The sequence below is a fragment of the Eschrichtius robustus genome, chromosome 9, assembly GCF_028021215.1.
Source record: "Eschrichtius robustus isolate mEscRob2 chromosome 9, mEscRob2.pri, whole genome shotgun sequence".
Taxonomy (NCBI): Eukaryota; Metazoa; Chordata; class Mammalia; order Artiodactyla; family Eschrichtiidae; genus Eschrichtius; species Eschrichtius robustus.
Window position 1 is genome coordinate 40,223,416 of NC_090832.1, and position 6,100 is coordinate 40,229,515.

A 6,100-nucleotide genomic window follows, 5' to 3' on the forward strand; every position below is an offset into this window, starting at 1 on the left:
CGTGGGTGAGGTGCCTCCTTAGGCCCTTCCTGTGCTGCATACCTATCTCATTGCTAAGCTGCTTCTGGTTGAAATCCCATGCACATGCTCTTGTATGGTCAAAAAGAGACTTCCTCTGTACAGAACTCACTCAAAGCCCGACATGGGCACATGGCAGGCTGCTGGCCAAAATGTGCCCGCTAAGCCGCTAACAAATGAATCATGAATCTGGGTGACTGGAGAGACAAATGTTTACCATGGAATGGTAACAAAAAGTCTGGGCTTTTTGCCATTTAGGAAAGAAAAAAAAGTATATAAACTTTCTATCCTTTCCTGGATGGAGGTCTAAGGAGGTACAGGACACTCAGTTCAGTCTTTAGACAGCAAGCAAAGTGACAAAAAATGACACTTTTTAGAGATTCACAGTGAAATACACATGCATATATATATATATATATATATATATATATATATATATATATATATATATATATATATAATTTTCTTTTTTTGTGATGACTGGTTTGCTTTACCATAAAACAGAGTAGGATGTTGTTATTACAATTTAGCTCTTTCCTATTCCAGCCCTTCATTGTTTAAGGCTATAGGGAAAGCAGGTTGTGCTTAATGAGTAATAACTCATTGAACACCAAGAATGAGGGCAGAATAAGATAATGTTTATGAGTATAGACTTTGTAGTCAGACAGAGTGGATTTCAATTCCAGACCTGCCACAATCTGGCTGTGTGACTTTTAGGAGGTTACTTAACGTCTTCCTCGCTGTAACGGTCAGTGCAGGTAGGCAATATGTGTTAAGCACTTAGAACAGTGCCTGGGACAGATTAAGGGCTCAATAAATGTTACTTGAAGATTATTTGCTTACTGATAGTATTCCTAAAATTAGTATTAGGAAAATTTTGCACCAGAAGCATTATGGCCAAAGAGCCAAAAATACACACCAATAACATTATGCCCCACTAGACTAAGTTTGCTAATTCCTCTAAGGAAAGTTATTTGAGTAGAAGTATTTTAAATTAACTATTTGCATATTGTTTACTTTTTCTTTTCTGTGTTTTATCAGTCCTTATCACTGTGCCTGGTAAATAAATTATTTCAGAAATGGAGATAAGACAAACAAGAGATCTAAGACAATGGAATGTCTAGTATGTTAACATACTCTATCCCGGAGGGAGAAAATTAAGAAAAATGGTTTCCAGCATATTTATGAACAACTTATTATTGATATTCTGTGGTACATACATACATGCATGCATATATAGCTGAGCTCAGTCTTTGGGACGGGAATGTGTGATCCAGATGTGCTCGTCTTTCCGTTTGGCCTTTTGCTCCCTTTTCTCAGTGGCCTGCCGTGCCTCCATTTCTGCTGTCAGTGGCCCTGGCACCTGGAGGACTTCCGGGAAGGTATAAGCTGACCTGAGCTTTGCTGTAATCATAAGCATCTGGATTCTTCTCCATGAATCTCCGGAACTCATTACGTGCTGACTTGTCAGCTGCAACTGTGCATGGTGGCCAGGTCCGGGAGTCCCTAGGTGCGAAAACCCAAAAGTGGGTTCAGCTTGCCTCCTGCTCCTCCCAACATCACCCAAGCAGACCAAGGGAAATACTGTCAAGTAGCCAGTGCCAAGATCATCGTCCGTGTACCCCAGAAGGGGTCGGCATGAAGACCCTTACTTACTGCACAGGGGTCTGCCCCTGCCTCTGAGGCCAACCACTGAGCCTCTCCCAGCTGCGGCTGCTGTGCGCAGGATGGTGAAGCCGCCAGAGCCCAAGGGGGCACTGAGCAGAGACAGAACTCCAGGGTCTAGGGGGCTGGTAGCTAGCCGGAGCTTCAGCATCCCCGTATCTCCAGCTCAGCAAGCAGCCAGAAGCACGTCCCAGAGCTCTGGCTGACCAGGGGACTTGGCCTCATCTGGGGAAGGCCCCAAAGGGGCTGACTGTGAAAAGGCCTCATTTTCTTGAGGTTGCTGGGAAAGAGTCATTTGCACCCCAGCCTCCAGGTCTCGGTTTTTCTCCCTCTTATTCCTTTTTCTCCTCCTCTGTTTGGGCAATACCTCAAATTCATGAAGATCCAGCGTCCCCAGCGTCACCTCTACTAGCTCCAACTCTACCTGGGGGCCATCCTCTCCCTCTGACTCTGAACCTAGGGAAAAATTTGCTATGTTAGATCCATGTAAGGAATAAGCAGAGGGTAGAAGGGTGTGAGCTGCACCAGATGCATAAGAATGTACATAGAGAGATAATCCAGATCACTTGAAATAAAATTGTCACCCAAAAAAAAAAAATTTCTCCTTCGGCTGCATTTTGCTTCTCTTTGTCTCTCTGGCAAGGTGGCAAACTGTTTGATGATCCCATGTTCAGCACACAGACATTGCAGGTTCTCCAATATCTTCATTCGACTATTCAGGGAGAAGCTGAGAACATCAAACTATTTTCAGATATGCTAGAAATGCACCAGGAAGTTTCCTACTGTGTAGGAGAGTGGAAGTGATTTATTTTAAATGAGAAAATGAACCATTGGTCAATGGAAAGTTGACAGCTAATAAAATATCTGCAGCTGGGACTCATCTCTCCATGTAAAAGAGATCTGAAAAAGAGGCAAGGGGAATTGAGGTGATTTGGACTACTTATGACATGAACTTCTGACACTCATTCTGTAAAACTAGTAATATGAAATATGGTTTTCCAACTTCAAGGCTGAGTGATGAAGGAAAGAAAAGATGTGAAATGTTAGAAACTTACTTCATGGGAGACTTATTTCAGATACTCTAAAAATATCTGTAGAACCTCATGTAAAATTTCCTTGTGAGGCCCCCTTCCTTTAGAACTTCTCTTTGCAATCCAAACCTCCAGTTCAAGTACAGTGTGAACTAGAGAAGAGAAAGGTAGGAAAGGAAGATTGGGAGTTGGCTCTATCAAAAACATTCTTTAATAACATACCTGTATCTAATAACTGCTTGACATTTTAGAGAACATTTGTTATTATTTATAGAATTATTAATGCTTTGAATGGAAACATCAGCAAGATGGCAGAATAAGAAGCCTCAAACCCTCCTTTCCCCATGGAGATATCAATTCAACAATGATACAAGATCAATTCCCTTTGTGAGAAATCCAGACACCAATTAATAGGCTGCTTCACCACAGGCAAGCCTGAAACCAGCTGTATCAAAGCTGGTAGAAAAATTCATAGCATTCACTCATCAGAATCCCTCCCACCAGCACAATGCAGCACACTGCAGCATGATCCGAAGGAAATTCCCAACTCCTGGAATCTCCAGGGAAGGGGGAAGGAGGGACAAAAGACTGGAATATACAAATAACATTCTGACTTTTGTGGGGGGCTAACAGAGGAATTGGTTTCTTTCTTGCTTGAATCTAAACACTGACAGGAAAGAACTCCAGGTTGGGGGCTGCTAAGAACAAAGGTGAAAGTTTGAACTAGCATTGACACTCCTCCTGTCTCAGAATAGAGCAAAAGGGAGAAAACCCCCGACTACTGGCTTCTCCCTGGAGAGGGAAAGAGTTGAATCATGTGTCCAACGGCTGGCTTCTTTTGGGGGTGGGGGACATGCGAGAGGAATTGGTTTTCATCTTATTTGACTTGGAGTGCTGACAGGACCTGGGATACTCTAGATGCCTGGGGGTCTTTGAGAACAAAACAAGAGGTGGGTGGCTTATGGCAGCTCCAGAGAACCTGCAGTACCACAAACAGACACCAGAGGGAAAAAGAGATTATGAACCCTTGAAGAAAGAGCCTGCAAAACCTCTCTGATTGGAAATTTATATGCACAAGCCCAGCGATGATACATCAACAGAAAAGGTTTGAGAGGCCCCCAGAATCTCTATTCAGGCTAATGAGTGAAGGTCTCCTCTGCATGAAGCTAGTCCATAAAGACTGGGAGAAGTGGATGTTGTTTTCAATGTGCAGATTACAACACAAAGTAACCAGTCACATGAAGAAACAGAAAAACATGGCCCAACCAAGGGAACAAAATAAATCTCCAGGTACTGACCCTAAAGAATTGAAAGTATATAAATTACCTGGCAATTTAAGATAATCATCATAAAGATGCTAAAAGCTCAGGAAAATAATGCTTGGACAAAATGGTAACAACCAAAAAGAGATAGAAAAATAGACTTCAAGTCAGAAATTGTCACAGGAGACAAAGAAGGACATTACATAGTGATAAAAGGATCAATTCACTTGGGAGATAGCAATTACAAATATACATGCATCAAACATCACAGCACTCAAATTTAGGAAGCAAACAATGACAGAACTGAAGATAGAAACAGATAGCAACACAATAATAGTAGGTTTCAATACCCCACTTTCAATAATGGATAGAGCAACCAGATGGAGACCAATATGGAAAGAGAAAACTTGAGCAACAGTATAGACCAATGGACCTAACAGACATATACAAAACACTCCACCCAACAGCAGCAGAATACTTATTCTTTTCCAGGAACATTATCCAGGATAGATCACTTGTTAGGTCACAAAACAAGTCTTTACAAATTTAAGAAGTTTGAAATCATACCAAATATGTTTTCTAACCATAAGAAAATGTAACTAGAAATCAATAGCAGAAGGAAAACTGGAAAACTCACAGATATGTGGAAATTAAACAGTGCACTCCTGACAACCAATGAGTTAAGGAAGCAATCAAAAGAGAAGTTAAAAAATATCTTAAGACAAACAAAAATATAACATAATAAAACTCATGGGATGCAGCTAGAGCAGTAATAGGAGGGAAGTTTATGGTGGTAAATACCTGTATTAAGAAGGAATGACCTCAAATACACCTCAAGAAACTAGAAAAAGAAGAACAAACAAAGCCCAAAGTTAGCAGGAGGAAATAATAAAGATTAGAGAATAAATAAACAAAACAGAGATTAGTAAAAAAAGTAGGAAAAGTCAATCAAACTAAGAGTTAGTTGTTTGTGAAGATCGATGAAATTGACAAATAATTAGATTAATTAAGAAAAAGAGAGAAAAGTCTCAAATCATAAAACCAGAAATGAAAGAAAACACATTACAATTGATGAAACAGAAATTAAAAATATTATAAGAAACTACTATGAACAATTAAATGTCAACAAATTGGATAAGCTAGAAGAAATGGATACATTTCTAGAAACATGCAAACTACCAAGACTGAATCATGAAGAAGTAGAAAATCTGTACAGACCTATAACTTGTAAGGAGATTGAATCACAATAAAAAGTCTCCCAACAGTAAAAGTCCGGGACCAGATGGCTTCACTAGACAATTCTACAAAATAATTAGAGAAGAATTAATGTCAATCATTCTCAAATCCTTCCAAATAATAGAAGAGGAGAGAACACTTCCAAACTCATTTTTATAAGGCCAGCATTACTCTGATGCCAAAGCCAAAGACATTACAAGAAAAGAAAACTACAGACCAATATCCCTGATGATAACAGATGTAAAAATCCTTATCAAAATAGTAGCAAACCAAATTCAATAGCACATTAAAAGCATCATAAACCATGATCAAGTGAGATTATTTTCCCTTGGGATGCAAAGATAGTTCAATATACAAAAATCAATCAATGTAATATACCACATTATCAAGAGTGAAGGATAAAAATCACATGATAATCTCAATAGATCCAGAAAAGGTGTTTGACAAAATTCAACACCTTTTCATAATAAAACACTCAACAAACTAGGAATAGAAGAACATTACCTCAACAAAATAGAGACTATATATGAAAACTCCACAGCAAACATCACAGTCAACAGTGAAAAACTGAAAGCTTTTCTGCTAAGATCAGGAACAAGGCAACTGTAAAACAACTACCATAATGTATATTTCTATCTCAAAATTTTGAGATCAGAATAAATCACTTACAATCAATATCCATTGGAAGTTTGACTTTGATCAAGTCATAGCTATAGCTACAAACATAGTAAACAGAGATAACTAAACATTATAAATATTTTAGATTAAGCAGTAGTTTAGAGGAATAATTTTTGGAAATTCATAGAGTAATAATAATGACCACATCCCAGGCACTTTGCATACAATGCATCTGTTCTTTCAACAGTCATATAAAGAAATTATTTTATC

General features: G+C 39.0%; 1 pseudogene; it reads right to left on the minus strand.

The window, feature by feature from the left end:
• Positions 1-1,264: 1,264 nt before the first annotated feature.
• LOC137769118 (tRNA endonuclease ANKZF1-like) lies at positions 1,265-5,894 on the minus strand (annotated as a pseudogene).
• Between the last annotated feature and the right edge of the window lie 206 nt (positions 5,895-6,100).